Source organism: Anomaloglossus baeobatrachus, chromosome 8, assembly GCF_048569485.1.
Source record: "Anomaloglossus baeobatrachus isolate aAnoBae1 chromosome 8, aAnoBae1.hap1, whole genome shotgun sequence".
NCBI classification, from domain to species: domain Eukaryota; kingdom Metazoa; phylum Chordata; class Amphibia; order Anura; family Aromobatidae; genus Anomaloglossus; species Anomaloglossus baeobatrachus.
The window spans coordinates 138135344-138157359 of record NC_134360.1 but is presented as its reverse complement, the minus strand read 5'-3'; the positions used below and the strand labels follow the sequence as shown (position 1 = coordinate 138157359).

Sequence of the window (22016 nt, the reverse complement as noted above, 5' to 3'; positions counted from 1 at the left end):
GTGATTGCACCCCTGCCTGCAGAGAAAGCTGTTTGTCGCTCGGTAGCTTGACTAACGCTTGCTGGGTATGAAACTCCATCCCGAGGTAAGTCAGTGATTGGGTCGGTGTCAACTTGGATTTCGGGAAGTTGATGATCCACCCGAACTGCTGGAGAGTCGCCAGAGCGACGGTAAGGCTTTGTTGACACGCCACCCGAGAAGGGGCCCTGACTAGGAGATCGTCCAAGTAGGGGATCACCGAGTGGCCCTGAGAGTGCAGGACCGCCACGACGGATGCCATGACTTTGGTGAAAACCCGTGGGGCTGTCGCCAGGCCGAAAGGCAATGCCACGAACTGAAGGTGTTCGTCCCTGATGGCGAAACGCAGGAAACGTTGATGTTCGGGTGCGATCGGTACATGGAGATAAGCATCCTTGATATCGATCGATGCTAGGAAGTCTCCTTGTGACATCGAGGCGATGACCGAGCGGAGAGATTCCATCCGAAACCGTCTGGTTCTCACATGTCTGTTGAGTAGCTTGAGGTCCAGAACGGGACGGAATGACCCGTCCTTTTTTGGCACCACGAACAAGTTGGAGTAAAATCCGCGACCACGTTCCTGAAGGGGAACGGGGATCACAACTCCTATCTTTAGAGCGTCCACTGCCTGAAAAAGTGCGTCGGCCTGAGCGGGGGGCGGAGAGGTTCTGAAGTAACGAACCGCAGGACGAGAGCTGAACTCTATCCTGTAACCATGAGACAGAATGTCTCTCACCCATCGGTCTTGAACATGTGGCCACCAGGCGTCGCCAAAGCGGGAGAGCCTGCCACCGACTGAGGATGCGGCTAGGGGAGGCCGAGAGTCATGAAGAGGCCGTCTTGGAGGCAGTGCCTCCTGCGGCCTTTTGGGGGCGTGACTTGAACCGCCACGAATAGGAGTTCCTCTGGCCTTTCTCCGGCCTGTTGGACGAAGAGGATTGGGGCTTGGCGGAGGGACGAAAGGACCGAAACCTCGATTGGATTTTTCTCTGCTGAGGTCTCTTAGGTTTGGATTGGGGTAAGGAAGAGTCCTTTCCCTTGGATTCCTTAATAATCTCATCCAATCGTTCGCCAAACAAACGGTCGCCAGAAAAAGGCAAACCAGTTAAGAACCTCTTGGAAGCCGAGTCTGCTTTCCATTCGCGCAGCCACATGGCCCTGCGGACTGCCACGGAGTTAGCAGATGCTACAGCCGTACGGCTAGTGGAGTCCAGGACGGCGCTCATGGCGTAGGACGAAAAGGCTGATGCCTGAGAGGTCAAAGACGAAACATGCGGAGCAGAATTCCGTGTGACAGCATTAATCTCAGTCAGACAAGCCGAGATTGCTTGGAGAGCCCACACGGCTGCAAAGGCTGGGGCGAAAGACGCGCCCGTGGCCTCATAGATGGACTTCACCAAGAGCTCTATCTGTCAGTGGCATCCTTCAGGGATGAGCCATCTGCAACAGACACAACGGACCTAGCAGCCAATCTGGAGACTGGAGGATCCACCTTGGGAGAGTGAGCCCAACCCTTAACGACTTCAGATGGAAAGGGGTAACGCGTGTCAGTGTGACGTTTAGCAAAGCGCTTGTCCGGGACCGATCTGGGCTTCTGGACAGCATCCCTGAAGTTAGAGTGATCAAAAAACGTATCCGAGCAGCGTGAGGAAGTCGGGGAAGAGTCCCAGCGAGACCGCTTAGCCGGTCTGGGACTGCGGTCCGGGCAGGAGTCCTCCGCCTGAGACCAAGGGGCAAACCTGGGAGCGCGCTGCGGCGCGGACAGAGAGGGGCCTGGAGGAGACAAGCTAACAGGGGCCGGGGCCTGTGGAAGGTCCGGTCTGGACTGCAATGCCTCAAGGAGTTTAGAAGACCATTTGTCCATAGACAGTGCAATGGATTGGGAAAGTGACAGAGTTTCTCAGCAAAAGAGGCCAACACCGGTGACTCTGTCCATGCAGCCTGCTCAGGGGGAGCAGGGGGGTCTACATGAGCAGAGGGGCCCACCAGTGCCCGAGGCTCCGGCTGAGCAAGCGAGGCAGGAGTCGAGCATTGCTCACAGTGAGGGTAGGTGGAACCCGCAGGTAACATAGCCACACAAGAGGTGCAGGCCGCGAAAAAAACCTGTGCCTTAGTAGCTTTGCTCCTTGTGGACGACATGCTGTTGTCTCCTAGGAGACTGACCACTGAGGGTATATGGGAAAAGGGTATACAGCCTGACCGAACAGATATATATATCTATTCCGGCACCCTAGGGGGATCAGCACCGGGTGACCGGTGTGGCTTACCGACCGCTAACGAGCGGAGTGTGTCCTCCAGATTCCCTGTCGTGGATCCCCCGGAGCTGCAGAGCTGCTTCACTGAGAAGCATCCACCGGCAGAATGCCAGAAAATGGCCGCCGGAGCTCTCAGGGGAGGAGTGGGGCCGAGGGCGGCGCCAGCAAAGAGCGGGAATCTGGGGTCCCCACAGTGGTCAGTGAGGGGAGAGGAAGACATGCAGGATGCTCCAGCCCTCACATCCGACGTCATGTCGGTAATCCCGCCCTTACCCCTGACAGGCAGGCCCGGGGGCGGGATTTTCGCAACTAGGCCGCGGTGAAGCCGGGGACTAAATTTGAGGCCGCGCCCGACAAGCAGGCACGGTCGGCGCGGAAGTCCACCGTCCCCCTCAATCGCGGCTTCCGGGAAGAAGGTGCGCTCCCTGCACAGTCCCCTATGGGGACACAGAGTACCTTTAAGTTGCAGGGCCCGGTCCCTGAGGTTGAAGAGGCTCCGGTCCGGCAGGTTCCACCAGGGGCTGCGGATGGAGCACGGTCCCAGCAAATGGATGACCGCTCTGGATCCCACTTCTCCCAGAGCCGCATAAGAGATGGTGAAGGAGACGGCATGTGGCTCCAGCCTCCGTACCCGCAATGGGTACCTCAACCTTAACAACACCGCCGACATATTGGGGTGAGAAGGGAACATGCCGGGGGCCCCGTGGGGGCCCTCTTTTCTTCCAACCGACATAACTAAGTATGAGAATGCATGAGTGGATGTGTGCCTCCTTCCACACAAAGCATAAAACAACTGAGGAGCCCGTGGTCCACGGGAGGGTGTATAGGCAGAGGGGAGGGGTTACACTTTTTAAAGTGTAATACTTTGTGTGGCCCCCGGAGGCAGAAGCTATACACCCGAATTGTCTGGGTCTCCCAATGGAGCGACAAAGAAAATTAGGCGACGCTCATGTCATTTTTTTATTTTTTTTTTTAATTAATTATTTCATGAAATTCATGAAATAATTACAAAAAAAGGGCTTCTCTATATTTTTGGTTCCCAGCTGGGTACAAATAGGCAGCTGGGGGTTGGGGGCAGCCCGTACCTGCCTGCTGTACCCGGCCAGCATACAAAAATATGGCAAAGCCCACGTCATTTTTTTTGTTTGGGGGGGGCAAAGAAATCCTGCACACAGTCCTGGAAGGAGGATGCTGAGCCTTGTAGTTCAACAGCTGCTGTCTGCTCTCCTGCATACACTATTGGATGGAGGATACTGAGCCTTGTAGGTCTGCTCCCCCTGACTCTACCTCCAGCATACAGTCCTGGATGGAGCATGCTGAGCCTTGTAGTTCTGCAGCTGCTGTCTGCTCTCCTGCATACACTATTGGATGGAGTATGCTGAGCCTTGTAGTTCTGCAGCTGTCTGCTCTCCTGCATACACTAGTGGAGAATGAAGAACATATTGAAGAAGGAAATGACAGACTTTTTTTTTGTTCACTTATAAAAAACGCATAAAGATGCAGTGAGCAAAAATGCAGCAAAAACGCACCAAATCGCGTCAAAAAAGTGTGCGTTTATCACCGCTTTTTTTGACGCGGGTGTGTTTGTGCGTTTTTTGCCGCAAAAAACGCACAAAAACGCAGCGTCAAAAAAACGCAGTGTGTGAACCTAGCCTTACTAGTCCTCTAATGAGAATTTCTTGCTTCAATCAATCCTATTGTAAGTAGTCCAGTAATCAGTAACACATTGCTGAGAGCACAGCCTTTATCTTTATACTATGCTGCTCTAAAGGTCCAGTCACACTAAGCAACTTACCAGCGATCCCAACAACGATAGGGATCGCTGGTAAGTTGCTAGGAGGTTGCTGGTGAGATGTCACACTGCGACGCTCCAGCGATCCCACCAGCAACCTGACCTGGCAGGGATCGCTGGAGCGTCGCTACACGAGTTGCTGGTGAGCTCACCAGCAACCAGTGACCAGCCCCCAGCGCCGCGTGGAAGATGCTGCGCTTGGTAACTAAGGTAAATATCGGGTAACCAACCCAATATTTACCTTGGTTACCAGTGCACGCAGCTACACGTGCAGAGAGCAGGGAGCAGCGCACACTGAGCGCTGGCTCCCTGCTCTCCTAGCTACAGCACACATCGGGTTAATTAACCCGATGTGTCCTGCAGCTACATGTGCACAGAGCAGGAGCCGGCACTGACAGTGAGAGCGGCGGAGGCTGGTAAAGGTAAATATCGGGTAACCAAGGACAGGGCTTCTTGGTTACCCGATGTTTACTGTGGTAACCAGCCTCCGCAGAAGCCGGCTCCTGCTGCCTGCACATTTAGTTGTTGCTGTCTCGCTGTCACACACAGCGATGTGTGCTTCACAGTGGGACAGCAACAACTAAAAAATGGCCCAGGACATTCAGCAACAACCAACGACCTCACAGCAGGGGCCAGGTTGTTGCTGGATGTCACACACAGCAACATCGCTAGCAACGTCGCAAAAGTTGTTCGTTAGCAGTGATGTTGCTAGCGATGTTGCTTAGTGTGACGGGGCCTTAAGATCAGGTAACAAACTTCTTTTAAAGCAGCTAAGATTAACAGTTTATCTAAGGGAATGTTCAGATGTTGCATTTTTGTGTGTAGAATATGCAAGTTTTCGTCACATTTTTTACCTCCCTTACACAAGCTGCATGGAAAGGGTTAAGTTCGGGATGTCAACTTGCCATGCTTGCTGCTAAAACTCCTAAGACACACAGTTACATGAAAAGGTGAAAGACTTTCAACACACTCCAGATTTCAGTGTAACGTTATGTGCCCGGGGTGCAGAGCCTGACTGGTGACGTGAGCACACGTGTGTACAGCTTCCGCACAAACCAGACTATCCTGTTTTTGAGACCAGTCTCGCACACCTCTCTCTACAAAATAATCCCTCTCTGGATCAGTCCGCTATGTTCCCTAGATCAGAGGTCCCCAACTCCAGTCCTCAGGCACACCAACAGTGCAGGTTTTTGGGATTTCCTTAGTATTGCACAGGTGTTAATGTAATTACCTGCCCAGGTGCTGGTTGCAACAGCAGTGCAATGCTAAGGAAATCCTGAAAACATGCACTGTTGGTGGGCCTTGAGGACTGGAGTTGGGGAACCCTGCCCTAGATGAAAGCACAAAAAAGGGACCCCAGCGGCACTGGGGAAGAATCTTAAGAGCGAACCGGCAAGAGGGCAGCGTCCATAAAGGATGTAATGGCTTCAAGACATGCTAGTAACGTCTAGGCCTTGCCCATTCCGCACCTGCCACTTCCACAGAAGCACTGGAGAGGTGTGGGGCTTCCTCCACATGCCATGCACAGCCATGGAGGAGCCACAGGTAGAAGGCGACAGTGACCATGATCAGTGGCTCATCAAATGCTAGCACAGTCAGTGCAGCATCAGGGCCTGCGCTTATAGATTTATACCTGGTGGTTACAAAAAGTAATACTACAATGCCTTCTATGACTGTCTTCTAATGGGGTATTTGAAAGAAGGAGAAGGGAATTTTGTTTAATTACCGTAAATTCCTTTTCTTCTAGCTCCAATTGGGAGACCCAGACAATTGGGTGTATAGGCTATGCCTCCGGAGGCCGCACAAAGTATTACACTTAAAAGTGTTAAGCCCCTCCCCTTCTGCCTATACACCCCCCGTGCTCCCACGGGCTCCTCAGTTTTGGTGCAAAAGCAAGAAGGAGGAAAAAGAATTATAAACTGGTTTAAAGTAACTTCAATCCGAAGGAATATCGGAGAACTGAAACCATTCAACATGAACAACATGTGTACACAAAAAAACAGGGGCGGGCGCTGGGTCTCCCAATTGGAGCTAGAAGAAAAGGAATTTACGGTAAGTAAACAAAATTCCCTTCTTCTTTGTCGCTCCATTGGGAGACCCAGACAATTGGGACGTCCAAAAGCAGTCCCTGGGTGGGTAAAATAATACCTCGTAAGAGAGCCGTAAAACGGCCTCTTCCTACAGGTGGGCAACCGCCGCCTGAAGGACTCGTCTACCTAGGCTGGCATCCGCCGAAGCATAGGTATGCACCTGATAGCGTTTCGTGAAAGTGTGCAGGCTCGACCAGGTAGCCGCCTGACACACCTGCTGAGCCGTAGCCTGGTGCCTCAAAGCCCAGGACGCGCCCACGGCTCTGGTAGAATGTGCCTTCAGCCCTGAGGGAACCGGAAGCCCAGCCGAACGGTAGGCTTCGAGAATTGGCTCCTTGATCCACCGAGCCAAGGTTGATTTGGAAGCCTGTGACCCTTTACGCTGGCCAGCGACAAGGACAAAGAGTGCATCCGAGCGGCGCAGGGGCGCCGTACGAGAAATGTAGAGTCTGAGTGCTCTCACCAGATCTAACAAGTGCAAATCCTTTTCACATTGGTGAACTGGATGAGGACAAAAAGAAGGTAAGGAGATATCCTGATTGAGATGAAAGGGGGATACCACCTTAGGGAGAAATTCCGGAACCGGACGCAGAACCACCTTGTCCTGGTGAAAAACCAGGAAAGGGGCTTTGCATGACAGCGCTGCTAGCTCAGACACTCTCCGAAGTGAAGTGACTGCTACTAGAAAAACCACTTTCTGCAAAAGGCGTGAGAGAGAAATATCTCTCATTGGCTCGAATGGTGGTTTCTGAAGAACCATCAGCACCCTGTTCAGATCCCAGGGTTCTAACGGCCGCTTGTAAGGAGGAACGATGTGACAAACCCCCTGCAGGAACGTGCGTACCTGTGGAAGTCTGGCTAGGCGCTTCTGGAAAAACACAGAGTGCTGAGACTTGTCCCTTAAGGGAGCCGAGCGACAAACCTTTTTCCAGTCCAGATTGAAGGAAGGACAGAAAAGTGGGCAAGGCAAAAGGCCAGGGAGAAAAACCCTGAGCAGAGCACCACGACAGGAAAATTTTCCACGTCCTGTGGTAGATCTTGGCGGACGTTGGTTTCCTAGCCTGTCTCATAGTGGCAATGACGTCTTGAGATAACCCTGAAGACGCTAGGATCCAGGACTCAATGGCCACACAGTCAGGTTGAGGGCCGCAGAATTCAGATGGAAAAACGGCCCTTGAGATAGCAAGTCTGGTCGGTCTGGTAGTGCCCACGGTTGGCCGACCGTGAGATGCCACAGATCCGGGTACCACGACCACCTCGGCCAGTCTGGAGCGATGAGGATGACGCGGCGGCAGTCGGCCCTGATCTTGCGTAACACTCTGGGCAACAGTGCCAGCGGAGGAAACACATAAGGGAGCTGAAACTGCGACCAATCCTGAACTAAGGCGTCTGCCGCCAGAGCTCTGGGATCTTGAGACCGTGCCATGAACGTCGGTACCTTGTTGTTGTGCCGGGACGCCATGAGGTCGACGTCCGGCACCCCCCAGCGGCAACAGATCTCCTGAAACACGTCCGGGTGAAGGGACCATTCCCCTGCGTCCATGCCCTGGCGACTGAGATAATCTGCTTCCCAGTTTTCCACGCCTGGAATGTGAACTGCAGAGATGGTGGAGGCCGTGGCTTCCACCCACATCAAAATCCGCCGGACTTCCTGGAAGGCTTGCCGACTGCGTGTGCCGCCTTGGTGGTTGATGTATGCCACCGCCGTGGAATTGTCCGACTGAATTCTGATCTGCTTGCCTTCCAGCCACTGCTGGAACGCTTTCAGGGCAAGATACACTGCCCGTATTTCCAGAACATTGATCTGAAGCGAGGACTCTGGCTGAGTCCAGGTACCCTGAGCCCTGTGGTGGAGAAAAACCGCTCCCCACCCTGACAGACTCGCGTCCGTCGTGACCACCTCCCAGGATGGGGGTAGGAAGGATTTCCTCGTCGATAATGAAGTGGGAAGAAGCCACCACCGAAGGGAAGCTTTGGTCGCCTGAGAGAGGGAGACGTTCCTGTCGAGGGACGTCGGCTTCCTGTCCCATTTGCGTAGGATGTCCCATTGAAGAGGACGCAGGTGAAACTGCGCGAAAGGAACTGCCTCCATTGCTGCCACCATCTTCCCCAGGAAGTGCATGAGGCGCCTCAAGGGGTGTGACTGGCCTTGAAGGAGAGATTGTACCCCTGTCTGTAGTGACCGCTGCTTGATCAGCGGAAGCTTCACTATCGCTGAGAGGGTATGAAACTCCATGCCAAGGAATGTGAGCGATTGGGCCGGTGTCAGATTTGACTTTGGAAAATTGATGATCCACCCGAAACTCTGGAGAGTCTCCAGGGTAGCGTCGAGGCTGTGTTGGCATGCCTCTTGAGAGGGTGCCTTGATCAGGAGATCGTCCAAGTAAGGGATCACCGAGTGACCCTGAGAGTGGAGGACCGCTACTACAGTAGCCATAACCTTGGTGAAAACCCGTGGGGCTGTTGCCAGGCCAAACGGCAGTGCCACGAATTGCAGGTGTTCGTTTTCTATGGCGAAGCGCAAGAAGCGCTGGTGCTCTGGAGCAATCGGTACGTGGAGATAAGCATCTTTGATATCGATCGATGCAAGGAGATCTCCTTGGGACATTGAGGCGATGACGGAGCGGAGGGATTCCATCCGGAACCGCCTGGTCTTTACGTGTTTGTTGAGAAGTTTCAGGTCCAGGACAGGACGGAAAGACCCGTCCTTCTTTGGGACCACAAACAAGTTGGAGTAAAAACCGTGGCCCTGTTGCTGAAGAGGAACAGGGACCACCACTCCTTCTGCCTTCAGAGTGCCCAGCGCCTGCAGAAGAGCCTCGGCTCGCTCGGGAGGCGGGGATGACCTGAAGAATCGAGTCGGGGGACGAGAGGTGAACTCTATCTTGTAACCGTGAGACAGAATGTCTCTCACCCAACGGTCTTTTACCCGTGGCAGCCAGGCGTCGCAAAAGCTGGAGAGCCTGCCACCGACCGAAGATGCGGAGTGAGGAGGCCGAAAGTCATGAGGAAGCCGCTTTGGTAGCGGCACCTCCGGTGGCCTTTTTAGGACGTGACTTAGACCGCCATGCGTCAGAGTTCCTTTGATCTTTCTGAGGCCTTTTGGACGAGGAGAATTGGGACCTGCCCGCGCCCCGAAAGGACCGAAACCTCGACTGCCCCTTCCTCTGTTGGGGTATGTTCGGTTTGGGCTGGGGTAAGGATGTATCCTTTCCCTTGGATTGTTTGATGATTTCATCCAAACGCTCGCCAAACAATCGGTCGCCAGAAATTGGCAAACTGGTTAAGCGCTTTTTGGAAACAGAATCTGCCTTCCATTCCCGTAGCCACAAGGCCCTGCGGAGTACCACCGAACTGGCGGCTGCAACCGCCGTACGGCTCGCAGAGTCCAGGACAGCATTAATAGCGTAAGACGCAAATGCCGACGTCTGAGTGGTTATGGACGCCACCTGTGGCGCGGACGTGCGTGTGGCTGCGTCAATTTGCGCTTGACCTGCTGAGATAGCTTGTAGCGCCCATACGGCTGCGAACGCTGGGGCAAAAGAAGCGCCAATAGCTTCATAGATGGATTTCAACCAGAGCTCCATCTGCCTGTCAGTGGCATCTTTGAGTGAAGCCCCATCTTCCACTGCAAGTATGGATCTAGCTGCCAGTCTGGAGATTGGAGGATCCACTTTGGGACACTGAGCCCAACTTTTGACCACGTCAGGGGGAAAAGGATAATGTGTATCCTTAAGGCGCTTAGAAAAACGCTTATCTGGACAAGCATGGTGATTCTGGACTGCCTCTCTGAAATCAGAGTGGTCCAGAAACATACTCGGTGTACGCTTGGGAAACCTGAAACGGAATTTCTCCTGCTGAGAAGCTGACTCCTCCACCGGAGGAGCTGAGGGAGAAATATCCAACATACGATTGATGGACGCAATAAGGTCGTTCACTATGGCGTCCCCGTCCGGAGTATCAAGATTGAGAGCGGCCTCAGGATCAGAATCCTGATCAGCTGTCTCCGCATCATCAACCAGAGATTCCCCCCTCTGAGACCCTGCACAATATGATGATGTCGAGGGAAAATCTAAGCGAGCTCGCTTAGTCGGTCTGGGGCTGGGGTCTGTGTCAGAACCCTCAGCCTGGGATCCATGAGATACCCCGGGAGGACATTGTTGGTCCAGCTGAGGTGGGCCAGGGAACAAAGATTCAACAGAGTCCCTGTGCTGAGATACCGGCCTGGACTGCAAGGCTTCTAGTATCTTAGCCATAGTCTCAGAGAGTTTTGCAAACTCCGTCCCCGTCACCTGAACAGTGTTAGCAGGTGGCTCCCCCTGGGCCCCTCTTAGCAGAGGCTCCGGCTGAGTAAGTGCCACAGGGGCCGAACAGTGCACACAATGAGGGTCAGTGGAACCTGCCGGTAGCGGGGTCGTACATGCGGCGCAGGCAACATAATAAGCCTGTGTTTTGGCACCCCTGCCTTTCGTGGGTGCCATGCTATTATCTTCCCTGAGTAACACAATAGGGTATATAGCCAGAAATCAACTGTGCACCATACAGTGTAAAACATATATACCATAAACATATAATGTTACACTACTGCACAATGGGGCTAGCACCACAGGTGCTGCTTACCACCCGCCTAAAGCGGTTGTGAGGCCACCAGAGTCCCTGCCTGGGTCTCCCAGACTTTGTCCCCCTCTGCTGCGTCCGAGGAGCTGACAGGAATGGCTGCCGGCGTCCTGAGGAGAGGGAGCCGTGGGCGTGACCCAGAAAGTGCGGGAACTGGTGCCCGCACTGTGCACAGTGAGGGGGGTGGCGTATGCAAAGCATGCTCCAGCCCTCAGTGCTGCTCGTTCTGTGCAGCGTCCCGCCCTTCCCCTGCCTGTCAGGGCTGTGGGCGGGAGGAAAGGAAACTAGGCCGCAAAAAGCCGGGGACTCTAGTAATAAACGCGGCCGCCGTAAAAGCGCGGCCGGCGTGAAAGTCCCCGGCGCACTACAAGTCCCAGCCGCGCCGCAGTGTTTCCATGGCCGCGGCGGTCAGTGCGGCAGTCCCTATACATAAACACACTCAGCAATGCTGAGTGTGTAATGGCACATATTAACCCGGTCAGCGCCGTGGTCCCCGGTGCACTAGCACACCCAGCAAAGCTGGAGTGTTGCTGTGCGCGGTCCCCACCGGGATACAGAGTACCTCCAAGTAGCAGGGCCATGTCCCTGAACGATACCTGGCTCCTATCCAGCAGGCTCCACAGGAGTTGTGGATGAAGCGCGGTCTCAGTGCCTGGAGACCGATAGGATCCCACTTCCACCAGAGCCCTAAGGGGGATGGGGAAGGAAAAACAGCATGTGGGCTCCAGCCTCCGTACCCGCAATGGATACCTCAACCTTACAACACCACCGACAAGAGTGGGGTGAGAAGGGAGCATGCTGGGGGCTCTATATGGGCCCACTTTTCTTCCATCCGACATGGTCAGCAGCTGCTGCTGACCAATCTGTGGAGCTGTGCGTGCGTGTCTGACCTCCTTCGCACAAAGCAAAAAACTGAGGAGCCCGTGGGAGCACGGGGGGTGTATAGGCAGAAGGGGAGGGGCTTTACACTTTTAGTGTAATACTTTGTGCGGCCTCCGGAGGCATAGCCTATACACCCGATTGTCTGGGTCTCCCAATGGAGCGACAAAGAAAAAATAAATAAATATGGGTCTGATTTGACACCATCTGCAAAAAGTGTGCAAGGGTCTACATCAGAAAGCCACATTATCGACCAGACTATAGGATGGGATGGGATCCATAGAGAGGGATGTGCACAGGCATGGCCAGCTCATCAGAGCTCTGCAAAGACGTGCGCTTGGGGCAACCCTGAGAATATGAAGGACTTTAGTGCAACGTCGAGGTTTGGTTCAATCTATTTTTGTACAAAAATCGGTCAAGGGGGCACATTGGGTGCCAACTAGTCCCAACGCCCTAGGTGCCCAACCTCTTAGGCCCTGTGCGCACACTGCGTTTTTACCCGCGGTTTTGCTGCGTAAATTTCTTGAGAAATGCTTGTGATCTTTCTGCAGACATTTCCCAGCAAAACCTATGGGGAAAAAAAAATAGCTGTGCGCACACTGCGTTTTTTTCTCAAGAAAATTCTTTCTGAAGAATTTCTCTAGAAAATGTGCATGTCACTTCTTTTCCGCAGGTACCTGCGGAATACCCCCGGTATTTCACTCCATTCACTGTAATGCAATCGCGAAATACCGGGGGTATACCGCAGGTAGCAAATGATGTGCGGTATACCCCCGGTATAGCCGCGATTTACCTGCAGTAATGCTCATCACTGCGTGCGGTTTTGCAGGTAGTGATGTCATTATGACAGAAGAGGAAGCGGAGCAGAGTAAACACGCAGATCACACTACCTGGACGCCGCACAGAAGCACTTCCGTGTGACCTCCGGCGAGTGCCCGTGCAGTCTGTATCCCGCTCCAGCCGTGCCGCTGCCAGCACAGCAGTGTCAGTGTCAGCCCGCAATATCAGCAGCTTGTCACCCTGCAGAGCAGGCAGACACTGACACACAGCAGTGCGTGCAGCTGCGGGGATGACGAGCGCAGCTGTCAGGAGGTTAGATGAGATTACCTGCTGTGACGATCTCCTGCCTCCTGACGTCACCGCTGTCACTGCAGTCTATGCCCGTGGCCCGAGACTGTCACTAGCGGTAACGTCACGGGCTCTCGCCATACTGTTGGGAACGCGGCGGGCATCGAAGGCACTGACAGCGCTGATGGCAGGACTGCAGGAGATCATCACAGCAGGTAATGGTCTCATCTAACCTCCTGATGGCAGCGCTCAGCATCCCCTGCAGTGACTTGGGCTACTGATGTTAGCTCAGGGTCACTCCACCGGATGTGTGCATCACTTCTCACTTTCCCCCATGATGAAGCGGCAAGCGATGCGCTGATAGCCGCGAAACGTACGTCGGGCCTCCTGCCATTGGTCTCAGGTAATCCATGTTCCTCTCCACAGGGCACTTGGCCTTAACAATACCCCCCCCCCCCTTTTTTGCCACTGAGTTAACCTGCCTTGTCTCTAACCCCCCACTAACTCTAGGTAGTTACTGGCCTATTTTTGGCCATCCAGTCGGGAGTACCTTTGCTCTGTAGGGATCTATATTTACATTACGTAATTTACTACTATTGTACCTACTTTGCATTCTGGAATTTTTTTCCTGTGTGTAAGCCATACTCCCTACTAATGACCCTCATTTAACATAAAAATCTGCCTTTGAGTTTTTGGTTTTTATCCGACTCCCCCCTTGTTTCAACAAACCTAGGGGGTCTGTCTAACTGTCTGATTACACCTTTTTACTGTGGTACCTCTTTGGCTTAGGTTTTTTTTTTTGATTGTTCAGTCAGGAGCACATCTCTTCCCATTTGGGATCTTGTGCTATTCACGTTTGATTTAACTTTTCCCACATTGGGTTGTCTCCTGACTGTCAATCATTTCTTTGCCAAACCACATTTGACCACCAACAGGTTTGGTCCTCTGGGTTTTCATTCTCCCAGGTTAACCGCACTCAAGTGCTTTTATATAGCATATTGATCCTCTTCATTCATTGTAGGCAATCAGGGGTTTTTACCATCTTTGAACATTATTTTGCCTGTTAGTCCACACCCGGCTAATGTTTACTTGTCTTGTACTGATGCTCCTCACCCCCTCTTTTTATTGTACATCAATGTTTCATGTATTGCACTGTGCACCTTGAATATAAAACAAAAAATTAATTTTGGAATTTTTTTCAGCTTTTTGCTCTGGTTCTCCTTTTTTCCATGTATTTTGAGCTGCTGAAAACCTGAGCTGGCTTGCCCACCAGGTTTATCTAATTGTATTTTCCCTATGGAATGTATATTTCTCATATTTGTTTCTGTGTTCTTCACAGTTCCTTCCAATATGGATTTCAGAGCCCGTGATTCCGTGTGGCTCACACATGTTAATAATGTCCTTAAAGAGGATGGGTGCGGACTTCCTGAGAGCGTTTCTACTAGTGATGCACGTGATGCTACCTTTAAATTCAAGGTTTTACTTAAAAAACGCATCCGCACTTTACTTAATCGTGCTTTTTTTGATAAATACATTCAGAGAGGGCTGGTACCACGTGGCCTACGCGTCCAGATTTTTCCCTCGTTCGACATAGAGGATCCAAACTTCAAGACGAAGTGGGAGGAATTTGCACATAATTGTTCTACTGGATTCCTGACCCTCCTGCGTGACCACAATAGTTCCACTCTTTTGGAGATTGAGACCGAGATGGAGAGCCTTCTCTCCATTATTAAGTCTAAATCATCAGAGGATGCGCTGCAGAAATTTAACGAGGAGATGGATCTTGAATCCCAAAAATGTGAAAGAGAGGTGGTTGAGTACAAATCTAAAAAATTCCAAAGAGATCTGGCCGATAAAGCTAATAATCGAGTCTACAGGTGGAGGGCTGGCGCCGCGAGAGCACGTTCACAATCTCGCTCAAGTTTCAAAACACGCTCCAGATCGGCTTCTTTGAGATCAGGCAGCTCCATGGATGATGGTCGATCTGTGACTTCTGAGAGTTCTTACCTCAATGAAGATTCTATTGGTATTACTACCAGGAGTGGCCCGAAAAAATCTGGACCCCCTAAACCTGGTTTTGGTAAACCTCAGGATGCCAAAAATAAAAATAAACTTCAGGTAATTAATCTATCAAACCATCTACTCTCGGAGACACAGATCGAGGTCTTATCTCTGGGTCTGTCTTTTTCTCCTACCAATAATTTTCATTATTTTACAGCTCTGAAAGATTTGTATCTTTTTTCAAGAAAACTCATTTTGAAGAAGCTTCATAATAAAAAATCTGGTGGTTTGGATACCATGAGTGACCTTGAACAAGAAGCTCTTGCGGCGCTAGAGGACCTACTTGCAGAACAAACTAATAATCCAGGTACGTCTCCTACTTTTCTCCATCCCAGGTCATCAAGGTTCCCCCCTTTGTCAGTCTGCCCTGCTGTAGAGATCTTTACTAAGCTTGTCATGGAAGACTTCAAGAAAATCTCGACACGACGTTTTTCAGACAACCTTACAATGAAACAGAGACAGGCTCTGATTGAATTACAACAACTTGATGATGTCATTTTCAAGGCGGCTGACAAAGGGGGCAACATTGTGATCTGGCCCACTGTTCAATATGAGAGGGAAGTATTTAAACAACTAAGAGATAAGGACACGTACCAAAAATTGGATTATAACCCCACCACCTCTTTTTCCCTCAAATTACAAAAAATTCTCCTTAGAGCCCATGATGTGGGCATTATATCAAAAAAAATGTTTGATGGTCTGATGGTGAAGTTCCCCAGGGCCCCGACGCTATATCTCCTCCCTAAGATCCACAAGGATGCCGTTAACCCTCCTGGCCGCCCGATCGTGTCTGGCATTGACGGGTTCTGTGAACCTGTATGCAGATTCATTGACTTTTACCTTAGACCTCTAGTCGAATCACTCCCGTCTTATGCCAAAGACACGACGGACGTGCTCATGAGGGTTGACGGCATCTCAATGGAGTCCGATCTACTTTTTGTCACCATGGACGTAGAATCACTGTACACCTGTATACGACATGAAGATGGCGTCCGCGCGGCCCGCTTTTTCCTTGAAATGTCCGGCCGGGATCCCGACCTGAACGAGCTGGTACTTGAGCTGCTAAACTTTGCCCTGTCACATAATTATTTTACATTCAAAGACTCCTTCTACCTTCAGAAGCGCGGCACTGCGATGGGCGCGGCCTGTGCGCCCTCGTACGCTAACCTGTTTCTTGGATATTGGGAGAGACAGGTTTTCGGTGATGAGGGCGTGCAGGCCGCCACCCATGCGCAGTGCTGGATTAGATACATCGATGACATCCTGATGTTTTGGCAGGGCACGGTGGAGCAGCTCGACTCGTTCGTTCAGTGTCTTAATTCCAACATATTTAACATCCGTCTTACTCATAAATTCAGCTCTACCAGTATAGATTTCCTGGATATTGTCCTCGAAGTTGATGGTCACCAACGTGTTCAAACCGATGTCTTTCGCAAGAAAACATCGGTTAATGCACTCCTTCATGCCTCTTCAGGACACATGGGATCTACGGTTAGAGCCATCCCGACCGGTCAATTTCTACGGATGAGGCGGATCTGCTCATCGGACGCCTCTTTTGAGGTGCAGGCTGAGGATTTAAAATCACGATTCATGGACAGGGGATATAGTCGTCGGTGCATAAAAAAGGGCTACTTAAGGGCAAAACACACCGTGAGGACTTCACTTTTACACCATCAACCTAAGCAGATTTCTGCTGACTCAAATCCTCGTTTCATTTCCACCTACAACTCTGAGTGGTATCGGATGCGAGATATCTTGACTCGTCATTGGTCGGTTCTTAAAACCGACCCTGTTTTGTCTCGGTCACTCTCCTCCACACCTTTGGCCACGGCTAGGAGAGCCAGAAATCTGAGCGATTTTCTTGTCCACAGCCATTATACCACCAAAAAGTCAAATCCATTTGGTTCCACTGGTCCCGTTTTAGGTTGTTTCCCTTGCGGGCACTGCCTTGCCTGCGCCAATGTCCTCCGCAGCAACTCTTTCACCAGTTCCGATTCTCTACGTTCCTTTACGATTCAACACCGGATTTCATGTAGTACTGAAAATGTCATCTACTATGCTACTTGCAACTGTCCATACATTTATGTAGGACTGACTTCAAGAGAATTTCGGATACGGGTGAGGGAGCATGTGAGGGACATTGGCGCGGCCAGGGCTGTGGATGATTTTTCTTTACTAAAAACTTTACCCCGCCATTTTAAAAAGTACCACAATTGTGACCCCAAAGTGCTAAAAATACGTGGCATTGACGTGGTCCACTGCGGCATACGGGGCGGTAACATCAAAAAGATGCTTTCCCAAAGAGAAACCAAGTGGATTGTGGCTTTGGACACGGTCGCTCCTAAGGGCCTCAATGAGGCCCTTAGTTTTGCCTCTTTTCTCTAGGCCACTCTTCATTTCCCTTCCTTCCCTTCTCTGAATGTATTACCTAGCTCTCATTGCTTTGTCATCTTTTTGCAATGGAATGTTTATTCATTTATTCGTGACTTTTTACGTATTTTCTGAAAAAAATGTGTGTAATACGTACCATTTTTTCTTTCCATTGCATTACTCTGATCGGGTGTTTGTGGCTTTTTATCTTTCTGTTTTTAATTATGTATATAAATTTTTTTCTGTTTTCTTAGATTTCTTTTAAATATGATGCAACATATCCCTTGTGACAACACTAATTAGTGGATGGGTCCGTTTGATATACACCATGATTTGGTTGGAGATGCGACTTGATTTCAAATTCCACCTGGCGGCTGCCTGCACATTTACCACTTTTTAGGCTGTGCTGGATTATGTCTCACCTTATGACATGTAGTGTTATGTCTTTTTATCTGTGTTATCTGTTCCGCATGTTTTTCCGCCATCATGTATGTCCATAATTGTGGTCCTTGCCAAGTGTCTCTTTTGTGTCATCTTTGTCTCCCCATTCATCCATCCACTGTGTCCGCAGTCTTGTGCGCATGCGTGCGCCCGCCTGTTGTTCCCTGGCCGCGCTCCGGCGTCTCCATGGAGTCCGCGCGTGCGCGGCGGTCTCGGCGGATGCATTTGTTTTCGTCTTGACCTCCGCGCATGCGCCCGACTCCTTGACGGCTGGGGCTACGTAGCGGGGGACTTTTTGGCGGGCCCGCGCATGCGCCGCCTGACTCCGGAACTGTGGATTCTGGTTCCCATTTCCGCGGAGCTATTTAAGGGTCACTCCACCGGATGTGTGCATCACTTCTCACTTTCCCCCATGATGAAGCGGCAAGCGATGCGCTGATAGCCGCGAAACGTACGTCGGGCCTCCTGCCATTGGTCTCAGGTAATCCATGTTCCTCTCCACAGGGCACTTGGCCTTAACAATACCCCCCCCCCCTTTTTTGCCACTGAGTTAACCTGCCTTGTCTCTAACCCCCCACTAACTCTAGGTAGTTACTGGCCTATTTTTGGCCATCCAGTCGGGAGTACCTTTGCTCTGTAGGGATCTATATTTACATTACGTAATTTACTACTATTGTACCTACTTTGCATTCTGGAATTTTTTTCCTGTGTGTAAGCCATACTCCCTACTAATGACCCTCATTTAACATAAAAATCTGCCTTTGAGTTTTTGGTTTTTATCCGACTCCCCCCTTGTTTCAACAAACCTAGGGGGTCTGTCTAACTGTCTGATTACACCTTTTTACTGTGGTACCTCTTTGGCTTAGGTTTTTTTTTTTTTTTGATTGTTCAGTCAGGAGCACATCTCTTCCCATTTGGGATCTTGTGCTATTCACGTTTGATTTAACTTTTCCCACATTGGGTTGTCTCCTGACTGTCAATCATTTCTTTGCCAAACCACATTTGACCACCAACAGGTTTGGTCCTCTGGGTTTTCATTCTCCCAGGTTAACCGCACTCAAGTGCTTTTATATAGCATATTGATCCTCTTCATTCATTGTAGGCAATCAGGGGTTTTTACCATCTTTGAACATTATTTTGCCTGTTAGTCCACACCCGGCTAATGTTTACTTGTCTTGTACTGATGCTCCTCACCCCCTCTTTTTATTGTACATCAATGTTTCATGTATTGCACTGTGCACCTTGAATATAAAACAAAAAATAAATTTTGGAATTTTTTTCAGCTTTTTGCTCTGGTTCTCCTTTTTTCCATGATGTTAGCTCAGGTCACTGCACTGCTCTCCCAGCCAATGGGGAACATTCTGTTCTTCATTGACTGGGACAGTGACTATGGTATGGGTCGCCGTGGGACCCCCTTATTGGATTACGCCTGACCCGGATTTGATTGTTCTTGTCAATAAATTGGTGAAAGAGGGAATGTTTTGGGGAGTGTTTTTTTTCAAATCAAACTTTTTTTGTTGTCTATTTTTTATTTATTACTGACTGGGTTAGTGATGTCGGGTATCTGATAGATGCGTGACATCACTAACCCCAGGGCCTGATGCCAGGTGACATTACACATCTGGCATCAACCCCATATATTACCCCGTTTGCCACCGCACCAGGGCAACGGAATGAGTTAGGGCGAAGCGCCAGGATTGGCAGGTCTAATGGATGCGCCACTTCTGGGGCGGCCGCAGCCTGCTATTTTTAGGCTGGGGAGTGTCCAATAACCATGCACCTCCCTAGTCTGAGAATATCAGACCCCCAGCTGTCCGCTTTATCTTGGCTGGTGATCCAATTTGAGGGGGGGGACCCCACGTTTTTTGTTTAAAATGATTTATTTAATGTAAAATAACAGCGTGGGGTGCCCTCTGTTTTGGATTACCAGCCAAGGTGAAGCTGCCAGCTGTGGTCTGCAGGCTGCAGCCGTCTGCTTTACCCTAGCTGGCTACAAAAGATGAGGGGACCTCACGTCTTTTTTTTTTTTTTTTAATTATTTATTTATTTTTTGGCTAAATACAAGGCTAGGCATCCTTTAGTGCCACATGAAAGTCACTAAAGGGTGCCAGCTTAGAATATGCAGGGGGGGTGGGACATTATATAGGTCTTTCTCATCTATTATCCATCTATCTCTCCATCTATCCATCTTTCCCTCTATCCATTATCTGTCTATCGATTATCTATATTATTTATTGCAGTTACAGCATAAAAAAACTGCAAGGACCAACCTGCGGAAAAACCGCGGCAAAACCACGGAAAAATCGCGGCAAAAACGCATGCGTTTTTCCCGCGGTTTTGGTGCGTTTTTTTACCGCAGGTGCGGTAATCTTCAACTCACAGAATTTTCTCAAGAAATTTTCTTGAGAAAAATCACTTTTCTAGTGCGCACATAGCCTTACGGTGCTTGTCAAGCTCCTACACTATGGTGACAGGAGCTCATGTAAAGCCAAAGAAATGAAGGGGACCATAGAGCGATAGGGTGCCCTTATTTCTGGACTATTCTATCAAGATACAACACGAGTGGGCACAATTCCAGGATGTTAAGGAGAACCAGCCCTACAATGTAATGTGTTATAGAAAAAATAAAGCCAGAATGGGGCTGTAATACTGGTTTATTAGATCCCTGCGGTGCAGAAATCCACAGCCTGGTTCCTGTTTCACTCATTATAGAAGTCCTGGCACAATATCCTCTTCATACATCGGGGCGTGACTGTGGTTAGGGTCTGAGGTTCTGTTGGCACCTCAGAGTTTGTACAAGCCTGTTTTTTATTTTGGGACAGTACAGCCACCACAGCAAGGTTAGTGCCTGCACAGTCATCTACCAGGGGGTCTGTGGCACATGCGCACACTGACAGTCAAAGGTCTTTAGCAAAATGGCGCTGGTGGCAGCCCAAATGCAGATTGAGATCTCAGCTCATCATTGAGCAAAGGTCTGACTCTGCACATTTGCCATCTGTGAGCGCATGTGCCGCCATTGTGCTGAAGACCCCTGGGAGGTGACTGTGTGCAGGTGACACCCTTGCTGCAGGCGGTGCTAGTGCAAAATTTAAAAAGAGGCTTGTAGAAACGCAAAGTCCCTTTGTCATGTGATAGTATTTCGAACACGCCCCTATCACATGACAAAGGGACGTCATCCCTGGAAGCAGCCCATACAGTCTAGCATCTACACTGAGCTCAGTGTGACCGCTGGAGAGGTTTGCGCGCTCACGAGATTATGGCCGGGTACTTGCTGATAACAGTCACAGTCCCGTCCATAATCACTTGCCTGCGCACACGTCACCAGCGGTCACACTGCTCAGACCTGTGAGACTGGCACTGGGCATGCGCGGGGAAGGCTGGAGCAGTGGGCGGTGCATCAGATATGGAAAGGAGCGATGGGGGCGGCATACAGGACCAGGAGGCAGAATAACGGACGGCAGAGAGCCCGCCCCCGTGACGGATTTACAGAAGCTGCATACAAAAAGGTAGAACTTTATAAAGGCTTTATTTTGGTCTCACATGGGGCACAATAATAACAGGGACCTTCCTAGAATGCAGCCCAGGAGCTGCAGAGGGGGAATCTTTTAGCTTTTGGGCGAAATTTCTGATGACAGGTTCCCTTTAAATATCCATCTCCTCGGAAAGAAACATGGGAAAGAGACTAATGGAGGTTGATAAGTGGAATGGCATTCTTCAAATAGGTCCCAAGTTAACAGTTAGTGAAGTCCATTGTATGTCTCAACGTCTGCGAGTGTATAGGACATGTGCATTCTCCATAATAGTAGGAAGCATTGCTTTATATGCCAGAGATAGAATACTATCCAGGAATTATCCCCATATCAGATGTTTTGTGGAGACGCTTTATGATAACCATATCTATCAGGATTCACTTACTGCAATGCCGTATGTCTGCATTCCTGGATATGCTGAAGATGTGTCAGCACATGAATTAGTGGCTGTCATGGCCAAAATGTTGTATACGACAAGGAGCTTTCTAGCACAGCACTGGCTAGGTGAGCTGCCCCAACTATGACTGAGCTCAAGGGCAAATTACACTGGCTGTATGGGGTAATAGGGGTATCACAAGGGGGTACAAGAACATTGGGAGCGTCATGGAGGAATATACCTGGAGATGGAGAGAACGTTGTAGGACAAGCCTCTGCAGCTAATATGGACACCCGTTAATGAGACCTGTTCCTTTTCTCAGCTGCAGATAATACATGTCTACAGAGGAAAAGCTTTGCTGTTCTGCGGGAATACCTACTTTATGGAATTATCACTGAGGGGGTCATGTCTGTGGACCCTGATCTGGTACATATCTTGTCAGTACAAGTTTTGTGTATATCGGACGACTTATGTGTGTTGCACAGGTGTAAGAGAGGGGTTTAGTGGGATGGGAATTGT

General features: G+C 50.4%; 1 protein-coding gene across 1 annotated transcript in view; it reads right to left on the bottom strand.

Moving 5' to 3' along the window:
* Positions 1-22016, bottom strand: part of CDC73 (cell division cycle 73) — a 208475-nt gene that overhangs the window by 158870 nt on the left and 27589 nt on the right. The gene's annotated exons all lie outside the window — the stretch shown is intronic.